We start from the raw sequence: 14292 nt of genomic DNA, 5'->3' as shown, positions 1-14292 counted from the left end.
ACACCATGCTGTTACACCTGGCACACACACCACCTGAAATGGATTAAAGCCTTGAATGGCAGACTTGAATCCGTGAACCTTGTAGGAGAAGACCTAGGCAGAGTGCTCTTTGCCATCTGTCTGAGCCGCCTATTGGGAAGAAGCATGTCTGACTGGGCAAGGGCAACAAAGGAAACAAGAAACAAACGGGACCACATCAAATGCACACACTTCTGCCAGTCAAGGAAACCATCAACTGAATACTAAGACACCACAACAATTGGGAGAGGATGTTTGCAAACCACACATCGGACAAGGGGTGAAAAGCCCAAAGATACAATCAACTCGCACGTCTCCACAAGAAAAAAAACAAGCCAATGAAAACCTGGTCAAAAGATGGAAGCAGAGATTTCTCCGAAGAAGACAGAAAGAGGGCCAGTAGGTGCATGAAAACTTGTTCACCATCATTAAGTCTCAGGAAAATGCAAATCCAAACTGCAAGGACATGGCAGCTCACTGTGGTCAGCATGGCTAGAAGGAAGCAGACAGGAAATAACAAGTGTCAGAGAGGAGGTGGAGAGAAGGGAAGCCTCCTGCACTGCTGGTGGGAGTGTAACCCGGTGCAGCCACGATGCCAAAGGTGTGGAACTGCCTCAGAAATTTAAGTATCCATGTCCCGTATGACCCAGCTATTAATCTGCCGCTTGTTTATCCAAAAAAGTCAGAAAGACTACCGCATGAAGACATGTGCATGGCTGTGTTCACCACAGTCTTACTCCTGATATCCAAGACTTGGAAAGCACCTTGGTGTCCAGCAAGGGATGATTGGAGAAGGAAGATGGGCTATAGCCACACAATGGTATACCACTCAGCCGGAACAAATGATGCAATCCAGCCATTTGTGACCACCAGAATGGCTGTGAGGGTTTTAGGGGAAGTGTAACAAGCCCCAGTGAGAAATTCAAATACCATAGAATCTCACTTACAAGGAGAAGGAAAAGCAAGCACTAACCAACAGGTGGCACTGAACATTTGTATGCGGGCTCCCAGAGGCAAAGAGGGGCGGTGACGGAGGGTGAAAGAGAAGATTAGGCACAAGTGTGTGGTGAGGGCCTGTGATTAGTCTTACACTGGTGAAGATGATGTAAGCTACACAGAAGTCTAAAGCAATGAGGATGTGAATCTGGAAGTTATAGTACGTTCTAAGGCAGGGTCATGGCTATAAATTCACCTCAAATCAAAAATCCACAAAGGGGTCCAGAATGATGTCATAAAGCTTTGGGGGCGGAAAGAGTTTACAGAAGGTGAACTTCCAAGGATGGAAAATCACCTCCAAATGCTTACAGATGCTACAGAAAGGCAGACCATTCCAAATAGGTGAAGAGGAATACTACGAAGAGAACATGATCAGTCCTAAACCCATGAACGAACGGAAAATGTTACCGTCCATGATGTTATTACTAATCACCTTCACGAATAATCCAAACAGGCCCACGTCTTCCCAAGTTCAGGCAAAAGGTTGGTCCAAAAGTACAATTCAGGGCCGGCCCTGTGGTGGAGCAGGTAAGTGCCCACATTCCGCTTGGGCGGCCCGGGCCTCACTGTTTCACATTACGAGTGCATATCACATTAGTAGTGTTAGGAAATATAGATTTCATGGTATGGTGCGGGCAGAGATCATAACTAAGCAGCAATTGTGAGGATACGTTATCAATACGCACAAGAAAAGGAACCATAAGAATATTACAATCTATGGAAGTATCTGGTACACTTCCCAAAGGCAGAAGGAAGGAAAACTTGTGACCTGCCAAGGTGGAATTGGCAGAGTGCCACGAGATGACACCATCATTGTGCGTCAGAACATTCCCTGGGCAACTTCAACTTGTGAGGGAGTCCAGGACTTTTTCTGGGTAAGGTCCACCCATTTTGCCATCTACCCAAGATATAAGAGATAAAACCCAGGATAATCTTACAGGAGTGAAACCAGTGTCTAGAGAGAATGTAGGAGCCCTTTCGAAGTTCAAGGAGAAAGATAGAAACTGACAACAATTGCAGAAAAAGGAAAACTATCCTACCTAGACAGGGTGAGGAGTCAGACTGGTCTGAGATGGCTGTGAAACTCTGTGTGCACGGAGGTTGTCAGGACAACTTCGAATTTTGAGGTCGCTTATGACATCACGGTGAACATGTCCCCCAGGGTGGCCGCATGGTTACAGTCTGAGGATTGGCCTAGGCTAGGCTATTAAAGGGACAGATACCCAGAAACAGGTTTGGCAAACAGAAAGCAGGCACAGAAACTAGAAGAGATAAAACAGAGTCTGATGCAAGGGATAAGAAAGGAACCCTAGGCCACAAGTGAGAATAGAGGGACAAGCACGGAGAGGAGAACATTGTCATCTATTCAAGTCTATGGGGAGGTCATGCTGATTCAAGCTTGCAACTTCATTGGAAACAAGTGGCCGGACTTGGGGTTCATCACACCTACAGTGCCCTTGTGCCTTAAGCATAATGCAAAGTCAAGAAAGATGTCTTGAGGACATTGAAGAGAGGAATCGATGCCTCCTTTCCAAGGCCCATAGCATTCTTTGAAGGTCAGTCTCTTTTTCCGAAGCTCTGGTGTCACGTGGGCCCACTGGGCACATGGTAATGTGTCCCAAGAGATGTCTTGGAAGCCTTGAAGGAATGGAGCCCTGTCACGCTTGGGGTATGTCTCTTTGTTTGGAAGTGCTCTACAAGGGTGCTGAAAAGCACCCTCTTCCACAGGGCTTCGTTCCTTCGTGAAGGCTGCCCTCCCAGGCTAGTGTGCTCTGTTTGCCTCCATCGAAATTCTCTCCCCCTACCTCTTGCCGTAGAAGGATTATTGATTATGTGTTTTGACACCATATGTAAGGAAGTTGCACGAAAATTAGAACTTTACAGTTGTGTTTCAAGAAAAATAAACAGGCCAGGGTAGAGGATGTAGGGCAAACAAATGGCCCACCCTATAAAAATTAAGTAAGCCCGTATCTGGACGGAATCTAGGGGAACGTTCAAGGATCAGGGGTCAAGTTCGAAACTTCCCAAATCCGGAAAAGAGACAGAAAAATCTCTTTCCTGGAGAGTGGAATTCATCCGATTTGTCTAAGTTGTCTTGGAAACATTGGGTCCGTGAAGGGGGTTGCCAGGACCACCTCGAATTTGGAGTTTCTGATCTCAGGATGTCAAACCAACCCACATGACCACGTGCTCTCAGGGCTTAGTTTGACCCAGGCTAGGATAGCCAAGAGTCCTACAAGTGACCGGTGCAAATTCAAGGACAACAACCAAGAGTCACGAAAGCACTCACACCTCACCCTAGAGAACATACAGCGATTAAAGAAATACAAACTAATCACTTGGAATGAAGGAGAACGGACTGATAAGCATGTCTAAGGGAGATAGCTGAGAAAGACCATGACGAGTATACTATGGAAAAGAAAAAGAGGACCCAGAAAATGGAAGGTGAACAGAAATCACACCTGAATTATCCACAATGAAAGATGATGTCCGTCTTTAGACAGACTCTGCTGGAACGTTTGAAAGTCAGAGAAATTCACAAGCCAAAAAACGGCAGCGAAGGTCAAGCATGGGCTAACTGGGAAGGGTGAGTTATGAGACTGCTCCAAGCAGGCTCTGAAACCTGTATCCAGGAAGCATGCTGGACCTCAGAGACACAATTATGACAAATCCTCTGACATCACAATGGACCCGAAAAACAACCTAGCCTCATCTACACAGTGCTAGAGTTGGGCTCACTAGTATATTTAACTCCCATTGCACTCAACTGCACGTTGCCACTGAACATGTAAGTGGCCGGCCGGTGGTGCAGTGGTGAGGTCCGCACCTCCTGGGTCTGTGGCCCAGTATGGGCTGGGTGGAATCCTCGGTTTGGGCCTCCTCACCACTGCTTCAGTTGTTCTGGTGCAGGCGTCCGAGGTAGAGTAGAGGCAGATGGGATGGGACGTTGGACAGGGCCAGACTTCCACAGCAAATACAGGAGCATTGCCAGCAGATGTGAGCACAGCAAGGCACTTGTGCCAAAACAAAACCAATTAAAAGTTGCAAAGAATAGAAAAACTGAAGCTAAGGAAAAAAAAAACAAAAAACAGGAGCTTGCCATTACGAAGAATAGGATCTCTGTGAATAACCTTAGCAAAACAGGTGAATTCTATGTTAATTCAAAAACTAGCAAACCTTTGGGGAAAGAAACTCAAGAAGACACAAGAAAAAAAAAGATATCGAGGGATCTAGGAATGGAAGGATTAACACACTTGAAAGGTTCATACCGCAGTAAGGAATCTCTGGATTCCATGCAATCCCAGTCAAAGTTGCAGCAGTATTTGCCACAGAGAAGAAGAGAGAATCCTAAAGTTTCTAGCCAGCAACACGAGACCCTGACTAGGCAAAGGAATCCTCAGGAAAACGAACAAAGCAGCACGTGTCACAATTTCTGATTTCAACATAGAGGACGAAGCGCTAGGTACCGAAACGGCACAGTCTGGGCCCCAAAACAGGCATGAAGACCCATGCAAAACAATTGAGAGCCCAGAGCCCAACTCAAACTTACATGGACAGCCCATTTTGGACCAGGGAGCCAAGTGGAGACAGCGGAGAAAGGAGAGTCTCTACAATAAACGGTGCTGGGAAGCCTGCACAGCCACATGGAACACAACGAGAGTACACCATGATGTTACACCTGGCACACACACCACCTGAAATGGATTAAAGCCTTGAATGGCAGACTTGAAACCGTGAACCTTGTAGGAGAAGACCTAGGCAGAGTGCTCTTTGCCATCTGTCTGAGCCGCCTATTTGGAAGAAGCATGTCTGACTGGGCAAGGGCAACAAAGGAAACAAGAAACAAACGGGACCACATCAAATGCACACACTTCTGCCAGTCAAGGAAACCATCAACTGAATACTAAGACACCACAACAATTGGGAGAGGATGTTTGCAAACCACACATCGGACAAGGGGTGAAAAGCCCAAAGATACAATCAACTCGCACGTCTCCACAAGAAAAAAAACAAGCCAATGAAAACCTGGTCAAAAGATGGAAGCAGAGATTTCTCCGAAGAAGACAGAAAGAGGGCCAGTAGGTGCATGAAAACTTGTTCACCATCATTAAGTCTCAGGAAAATGCAAATCCAAACTGCAAGGCCATGGCAGCTCACTGTGGTCAGCATGGCTAGAAGGAAGCAGACAGGAAATAACAAGTGTCAGAGAGGAGGTGCAGAGAAGGGAAGCCTCCTGCACTGCTGGTGGGAGTGTAACCCGGTGCAGCCACGATGCCAAAGGTGTGGAACTGCCTCAGAAATTTAAGTATCCATGTCCCGTATGACCCAGCTATTAATCTGCCGCTTGTTTATCCAAAAAAGTCAGAAAGACTACCGCATGAAGACATGTGCATGGCTGTGTTCACCACAGTCTTACTCCTGATATCCAAGACTTGGAAAGCACCCTGGTGTCCAGCAAGGGATGATTGGAGAAGGAAGATGGGCTATAGCCACACAATGGTATACCACTCAGCCGGAACAAATGATGCAATCCAGCCATTTGTGACCACCAGAATGGCTGTGAGGGTTTTAGGGGAAGTGTAACAAGCCCCAGTGAGAAATTCAAATACCATAGAATCTCACTTACAAGGAGAAGGAAAAGCAAGCACTAACCAACAGGTGGCACTGAACATTTGTATGCGGGCTCCCAGAGGCAAAGAGGGGCGGTGACGGAGGGTGAAAGAGAAGATTAGGCACAAGTGTGTGGTGAGGGCCTGTGATTAGTCTTACACTGGTGAAGATGATGTAAGCTACACAGAAGTCTAAAACAATGAGGATGTGAATCTGGAAGTTATAGTACGTTCTAAGGCAGGGTCATGGCTATAAATTCACCTCAAATCAAAAATCCACAAAGGGGTCCAGAATGATGTCATAAAGCTTTGGGGGCGGAAAGAGTTTACAGAAGGTGAACTTCCAAGGATGGAAAATCACCTCCAAATGCTTACAGATGCTACAGAAAGGCAGACCATTCCAAATAGGTGAAGAGGAATACTACGAAGAGAACATGATCAGTCCTAAACCCATGAACGAACGGAAAATGTTACCGTCCATGATGTTATTACTAATCACCTTCACGAATAATCCAAACAGGCCCACGTCTTCCCAAGTTCAGGCAAAAGGTTGGTCCAAAAGTACAATTCAGGGCCGGCCCTGTGGTGGAGCAGGTAAGTGCCCACATTCCGCTTGGGCGGCCCGGGCCTCACTGTTTCACATTACGAGTGCATATCACATTAGTAGTGTTAGGAAATATAGATTTCATGGTATGGTGCGGGCAGAGATCATAACTAAGCAGCAATTGTGAGGATACGTTATCAATACGCACAAGAAAAGGAACCATAAGAATATTACAATCTATGGAAGTATCTGGTACACTTCCCAAAGGCAGAAGGAAGGAAAACTTGTGACCTGCCAAGGTGGAATTGGCAGAGTGCCACGAGATGACACCATCATTGTGCGTCAGAACATTCCCTGGGCAACTTCAACTTGTGAGGGAGTCCAGGACTTTTTCTGGGTAAGGTCCACCCATTTTGCCATCTACCCAAGATATAAGAGATAAAACCCAGGATAATCTTACAGGAGTGAAACCAGTGTCTAGAGAGAATGTAGGAGCCCTTTCGAAGTTCAAGGAGAAAGATAGAAACTGACAACAATTGCAGAAAAAGGAAAACTATCCTACCTAGACAGGGTGAGGAGTCAGACTGGTCTGAGATGGCTGTGAAACTCTGTGTGCACGGAGGTTGTCAGGACAACTTCGAATTTTGAGGTCGCTTATGACATCACGGTGACCATGTCCCCCAGGGTGGCCGCATGGTTACAGTCTGAGGATTGGCCTAGGCTAGGCTATTAAAGGGACAGATACCCAGAAACAGGTTTGGCAAACAGAAAGCAGGCACAGAAACTAGAAGAGATAAAACAGAGTCTGATGCAAGGGATAAGAAAGGAACCCTAGGCCACAAGTGAGAATAGAGGGACAAGCACGGAGAGGAGAACATTGTCATCTATTCAAGTCTATGGGGAGGTCATGCTGATTCAAGCTTGCAACTTCATTGGAAACAAGTGGCCGGACTTGGGGTTCATCACACCTACAGTGCCCTTGTGCCTTAAGCATAATGCAAAGTCAAGAAAGATGTCTTGAGGACATTGAAGAGAAGAATCGATGCCTCCTTTCCAAGGCCCATAGCATTCTTTGAAGGTCAGTCTCTTTTTCCGAAGCTCTGGTGTCACGTGGGCCCACTGGGCACATGGTAATGTGTCCCAAGAGATGTCTTGGAAGCCTTGAAGGAATGGAGCCCTGTCACGCTTGGGGTATGTCTCTTTGTTTGGAAGTGCTCTACAAGGGTGCTGAAAAGCACCCTCTTCCACAGGGCTTCGTTCCTTCGTGAAGGCTGCCCTCCCAGGCTAGTGTGCTCTGTTTGCCTCCATCGAAATTCTCTCCCCCTACCTCTTGCCGTAGAAGGATTATTGATTATGTGTTTTGACACCATATGTAAGGAAGTTGCACGAAAATTAGAACTTTACAGTTGTGTTTCAAGAAAAATAAACAGGCCAGGGTAGAGGATGTAGGGCAAACAAATGGCACACCCTATAAAAATTAAGTAAGCCCGTATCTGGACGGAATCTAGGGGAACGTTCAAGGATCAGGGGTCAAGTTCGAAACTTCCCAAATCCGGAAAAGAGACAGAAAAATATCTTTCCTGGAGAGTGGAATTCATCCGATTTGTCTAAGTTGTCTTGGAAACATTGTGTCCGTGAAGGGGGTTGCCAGGACCACCTCGAATTTGGAGTTTCTGATCTCAGGATGTCAAACCAACCCACATGACCACGTGCTCTCAGTGCTTAGTTTGACCCAGGCTAGGATAGCCAAGAGTCCTACAAGTGACCGGTGCAAATTCAAGGACAACAACCAAGAGTCACGAAAGCACTCACACCTCACCCTAGAGAACATACAGCGATTAAAGAAATACAAACTAATCACTTGGAATGAAGGAGAACGGACTGATAAGCATGTCTAAGGGAGATAGCTGAGAAAGACCATGACGAGTATACTATGGAAAAGAAAAAGAGGACCCAGAAAATGGAAGGTGAACAGAAATCACACCTGAATTATCCACAATGAAAGATGATGTCCGTCTTTAGACAGACTCTGCTGGAACGTTTGAAAGTCAGAGAAATTCACAAGCCAAAAAACGGCAGCGAAGGTCAAGCATGGGCTAACTGGGAAGGGTGAGTTATGAGACTGCTCCAAGCAGGCTCTGAAACCTGTATCCAGGAAGCATGCTGGACCTCAGAGACACAATTATGACAAATCCTCTGACATCACAATGGACCCGAAAAACAACCTAGCCTCATCTACACAGTGCTAGAGTTGGGCTCACTAGTATATTTAACTCCCATTGCACTCAACTGCACGTTGCCACTGAACATGTAAGTGGCCGGCCGGTGGTGCAGTGGTGAGGTCCGCACCTCCTGGGTCTGTGGCCCAGTATGGGCTGGGTGGAATCCTCGGTTTGGGCCTCCTCACCACTGCTTCAGTTGTTCTGGTGCAGGCGTCCGAGGTAGAGTAGAGGCAGATGGGATGGGACGTTGGACAGGGCCAGACTTCCACAGCAAATACAGGAGCATTGCCAGCAGATGTGAGCACAGCAAGGCACTTGTGCCAAAACAAAACCAATTAAAAGTTGCAAAGAATAGAAAAACTGAAGCTAAGGAAAAAAAAAACAAAAAACAGGAGCTTGCCATTACGAAGAATAGGATCTCTGTGAATAACCTTAGCAAAACAGGTGAATTCTATGTTAATTCAAAAACTAGCAAACCTTTGGGGAAAGAAACTCAAGAAGACACAAGAAAAAAAAAGATATCGAGGGATCTAGGAATGGAAGGATTAACACACTTGAAAGGTTCATACCGCAGTAAGGAATCTCTGGATTCCATGCAATCCCAGTCAAAGTTGCAGCAGTATTTGCCACAGAGAAGAAGAGAGAATCCTAAAGTTTCTAGCCAGCAACACGAGACCCTGACTAGGCAAAGGAATCCTCAGGAAAACGAACAAAGCAGCACGTGTCACAATTTCTGATTTCAACATAGAGGACGAAGCGCTAGGTACCGAAACGGCACAGTCTGGGCCCCAAAACAGGCATGAAGACCCATGCAAAACAATTGAGAGCCCAGAGCCCAACTCAAACTTACATGGACAGCCCATTTTGGACCAGGGAGCCAAGTGGAGACAGCGGAGAAAGGAGAGTCTCTACAATAAACGGTGCTGGGAAGCCTGCACAGCCACATGGAACACAACGAGAGTACACCATGATGTTACACCTGGCACACACACCACCTGAAATGGATTAAAGCCTTGAATGGCAGACTTGAAACCGTGAACCTTGTAGGAGAAGACCTAGGCAGAGTGCTCTTTGCCATCTGTCTGAGCCGCCTATTTGGAAGAAGCATGTCTGACTGGGCAAGGGCAACAAAGGAAACAAGAAACAAACGGGACCACATCAAATGCACACACTTCTGCCAGTCAAGGAAACCATCAACTGAATACTAAGACACCACAACAATTGGGAGAGGATGTTTGCAAACCACACATCGGACAAGGGGTGAAAAGCCCAAAGATACAATCAACTCGCACGTCTCCACAAGAAAAAAAACAAGCCAATGAAAACCTGGTCAAAAGATGGAAGCAGAGATTTCTCCGAAGAAGACAGAAAGAGGGCCAGTAGGTGCATGAAAACTTGTTCACCATCATTAAGTCTCAGGAAAATGCAAATCCAAACTGCAAGCACATGGCAGCTCACTGTGGTCAGCATGGCTAGAAGGAAGCAGACAGGAAATAACAAGTGTCAGAGAGGAGGTGCAGAGAAGGGAAGCCTCCTGCACTGCTGGTGGGAGTGTAACCCGGTGCAGCCACGATGCCAAAGGTGTGGAACTGCCTCAGAAATTTAAGTATCCATGTCCCGTATGACCCAGCTATTAATCTGCCGCTTGTTTATCCAAAAAAGTCAGAAAGACTACCGCATGAAGACATGTGCATGGCTGTGTTCACCACAGTCTTACTCCTGATATCCAAGACTTGGAAAGCACCCTGGTGTCCAGCAAGGGATGATTGGAGAAGGAAGATGGGCTATAGCCACACAATGGTATACCACTCAGCCGGAACAAATGATGCAATCCAGCCATTTGTGACCACCAGAATGGCTGTGAGGGTTTTAGGGGAAGTGTAACAAGCCCCAGTGAGAAATTCAAATACCATAGAATCTCACTTACAAGGAGAAGGAAAAGCAAGCACTAACCAACAGGTGGCACTGAACATTTGTATGCGGGCTCCCAGAGGCAAAGAGGGGCGGTGACGGAGGGTGAAAGAGAAGATTAGGCACAAGTGTGTGGTGAGGGCCTGTGATTAGTCTTACACTGGTGAAGATGATGTAAGCTACACAGAAGTCTAAAGCAATGAGGATGTGAATCTGGAAGTTATAGTACGTTCTAAGGCAGGGTCATGGCTATAAATTCACCTCAAATCAAAAATCCACAAAGGGGTCCAGAATGATGTCATAAAGCTTTGGGGGCGGAAAGAGTTTACAGAAGGTGAACTTCCAAGGATGGAAAATCACCTCCAAATGCTTACAGATGCTACAGAAAGGCAGACCATTCCAAATAGGTGAAGAGGAATACTACGAAGAGAACATGATCAGTCCTAAACCCATGAACGAACGGAAAATGTTACCGTCCATGATGTTATTACTAATCACCTTCACGAATAATCCAAACAGGCCCACGTCTTCCCAAGTTCAGGCAAAAGGTTGGTCCAAAAGTACAATTCAGGGCCGGCCCTGTGGTGGAGCAGGTAAGTGCCCACATTCCGCTTGGGCGGCCCGGGCCTCACTGTTTCACATTACGAGTGCATATCACATTAGTAGTGTTAGGAAATATAGATTTCATGGTATGGTGCGGGCAGAGATCATAACTAAGCAGCAATTGTGAGGATACGTTATCAATACGCACAAGAAAAGGAACCATAAGAATATTACAATCTATGGAAGTATCTGGTACACTTCCCAAAGGCAGAAGGAAGGAAAACTTGTGACCTGCCAAGGTGGAATTGGCAGAGTGCCACGAGATGACACCATCATTGTGCATCAGAACATTCCCTGGGCAACTTCAACTTGTGAGGGAGTCCAGGACTTTTTCTGGGTAAGGTCCACCCATTTTGCCATCTACCCAAGATATAAGAGATAAAACCCAGGATAATCTTACAGGAGTGAAACCAGTGTCTAGAGAGAATGTAGGAGCCCTTTCGAAGTTCAAGGAGAAAGATAGAAACTGACAACAATTGCAGAAAAAGGAAAACTATCCTACCTAGACAGGGTGAGGAGTCAGACTGGTCTGAGATGGCTGTGAAACTCTGTGTGCACGGAGGTTGTCAGGACAACTTCGAATTTTGAGGTCGCTTATGACATCACGGTGACCATGTCCCCCAGGGTGGCCGCATGGTTACAGTCTGAGGATTGGCCTAGGCTAGGCTATTAAAGGGACAGATACCCAGAAACAGGTTTGGCAAACAGAAAGCAGGCACAGAAACTAGAAGAGATAAAACAGAGTCTGATGCAAGGGATAAGAAAGGAACCCTAGGCCACAAGTAAGAATAGAGGGACAAGCACGGAGAGGAGAACATTGTCATCTATTCAAGTCTATGGGGAGGTCATGCTGATTCAAGCTTGCAACTTCATTGGAAACAAGTGGCCGGACTTGGGGTTCATCACACCTACAGTGCCCTTGTGCCTTAAGCATAATGCAAAGTCAAGAAAGATGTCTTGAGGACATTGAAGAGAAGAATCGATGCCTCCTTTCCAAGGCCCATAGCATTCTTTGAAGGTCAGTCTCTTTTTCCGAAGCTCTGGTGTCACGTGGGCCCACTGGGCACATGGTAATGTGTCCCAAGAGATGTCTTGGAAGCCTTGAAGGAATGGAGCCCTGTCACGCTTGGGGTATGTCTCTTTGTTTGGAAGTGCTCTACAAGGGTGCTGAAAAGCACCCTCTTCCACAGGGCTTCGTTCCTTCGTGAAGGCTGCCCTCCCAGGCTAGTGTGCTCTGTTTGCCTCCATCGAAATTCTCTCCCCCTACCTCTTGCCGTAGAAGGATTATTGATTATGTGTTTTGACACCATATGTAAGGAAGTTGCACGAAAATTAGAACTTTACAGTTGTGTTTCAAGAAAAATAAACAGTCCAGGGTAGAGGATGTAGGGCAAACAAATGGCCCACCCTATAAAAATTAAGTAAGCCCGTATCTGGACGGAATCTAGGGGAACGTTCAAGGATCAGGGGTCAAGTTCGAAACTTCCCAAATCCGGAAAAGAGACAGAAAAATATCTTTCCTGGAGAGTGGAATTCATCCGATTTGTCTAAGTTGTCTTGGAAACATTGTGTCCGTGAAGAGGGTTGCCAGGACCACCTCGAATTTGGAGTTTCTGATCTCAGGATGTCAAACCAACCCACATGACCACGTGTTCTCAGTGCTTAGTTTGACCTAGGCTAGGATAGCCAAGAGTCCTACAAGTGACCGGTGCAAATTCAAGGACAACAACCAAGAGTCACGAAAGCACTCACACCTCACCCTAGAGAACATACAGCGATTAAAGAAATACAAACTAATCCCTTGGAATGAAGGAGAACGGACTGATAAGCATGTCTAAGGGAGATAGCTGAGAAAGACCATGACGAGTATACTATGGAAAAGAAAAAGAGGACCCAGAAAATGGAAGGTGAACAGAAATCACACCTGAATTATCCACAATGAAAGATGATGTCCGTCTTTAGACAGACTCTGCTGGAACGTTTGAAAGTCAGAGAAATTCACAAGCCAAAAAACGGCAGCGAAGGTCAAGCATGGGCTAACTGGGAAGGGTGAGTTATGAGACTGCTCCAAGCAGGCTCTGAAACCTGTATCCAGGAAGCATGCTGGACCTCAGAGACACAATTATGACAAATCCTCTGACATCACAATGGACCCGAAAAACAACCTAGCCTCATCTACACAGTGCTAGAGTTGGGCTCACTAGTATATTTAACTCCCATTGCACTCAACTGCACGTTGCCACTGAACATGTAAGTGGCCGGCCGGTGGTGCAGTGGTGAGGTCCGCACCTTTTGGGTCTGTGGCCCAGTATGGGCTGGGTGGAATCCTCGGTTTGGGCCTCCTCACCACTGCTTCAGTTGTTCTGGTGCAGGCGTCCGAGGTAGAGTAGAGGCAGATGGGAAGGGACGTTGGACAGGGCCAGACTTCCACAGCAAATACAGGAGCATTGCCAGCAGATGTGAGCACAGCAATGCACTTGTGCCAAAACAAAACCAATTAAAAGTTGCAAAGAATAGAAAAACTGAAGCTAAGGAAAAAAAAAAAAAAAAACAGGAGCTTGCCATTACGAAGAATAGGATCTCTGTGAATAACCTTAGCAAAACAGGTGAATTCTATGTTAATTCAAAAACTAGCAAACCTTTGGGGAAAGAAACTCAAGAAGACACAAGAAAAAAAAGATATCGAGGGATCTAGGAATGGAAGGATTAACACACTTGAAAGGTTCATACCGCAGTAAGGAATCTCTGGATTCCATGCAATCCCAGTCAAAGTTGCAGCAGTATTTGCCACAGAGAAGAAGAGAGAATCCTAAAGTTTCTAGCCAGCAACACGAGACCCTGACTAGGCAAAGGAATCCTCAGGAAAACGAACAAAGCGGCACGTGTCACAATTTCTGATTTCAACATAGAGGACGAAGCGCTAGGTACCGAAACGGCACAGTCTGGGCCCCAAAACAGGCATGAAGACCCATGCAAAACAATTGAGAGCCCAGAGCCCAACTCAAACTTACATGGACAGCCCATTTTGGACCAGGGAGCCAAGTGGAGACAGCGGAGAAAGGAGAGTCTCTACAATAAACGGTGCTGGGAAGCCTGCACAGCCACATGGAACACAACGAGAGTACACCATGCTGTTACACCTGGCACACACACCACCTGAAATGGATTAAAGCCTTGAATGGCAGACTTGAATCCGTGAACCTTGTAGGAGAAGACCTAGGCAGAGTGCTCTTTGCCATCTGTCTGAGCCGCCTATTGGGAAGAAGCATGTCTGACTGGGCAAGGGCAACAAAGGAAACAAGAAACAAACGGGACCACATCAAATGCACACACTTCTGCCCACTCAAGGAAACCATCAACTGAATACTAAGACACCACAACAATTGGG

Source organism: Equus asinus, chromosome 23, assembly GCF_041296235.1.
Source record: "Equus asinus isolate D_3611 breed Donkey chromosome 23, EquAss-T2T_v2, whole genome shotgun sequence".
Taxonomy (NCBI): Eukaryota; Metazoa; Chordata; class Mammalia; order Perissodactyla; family Equidae; genus Equus; species Equus asinus.
This window is presented reverse-complemented; position numbering follows the sequence as displayed.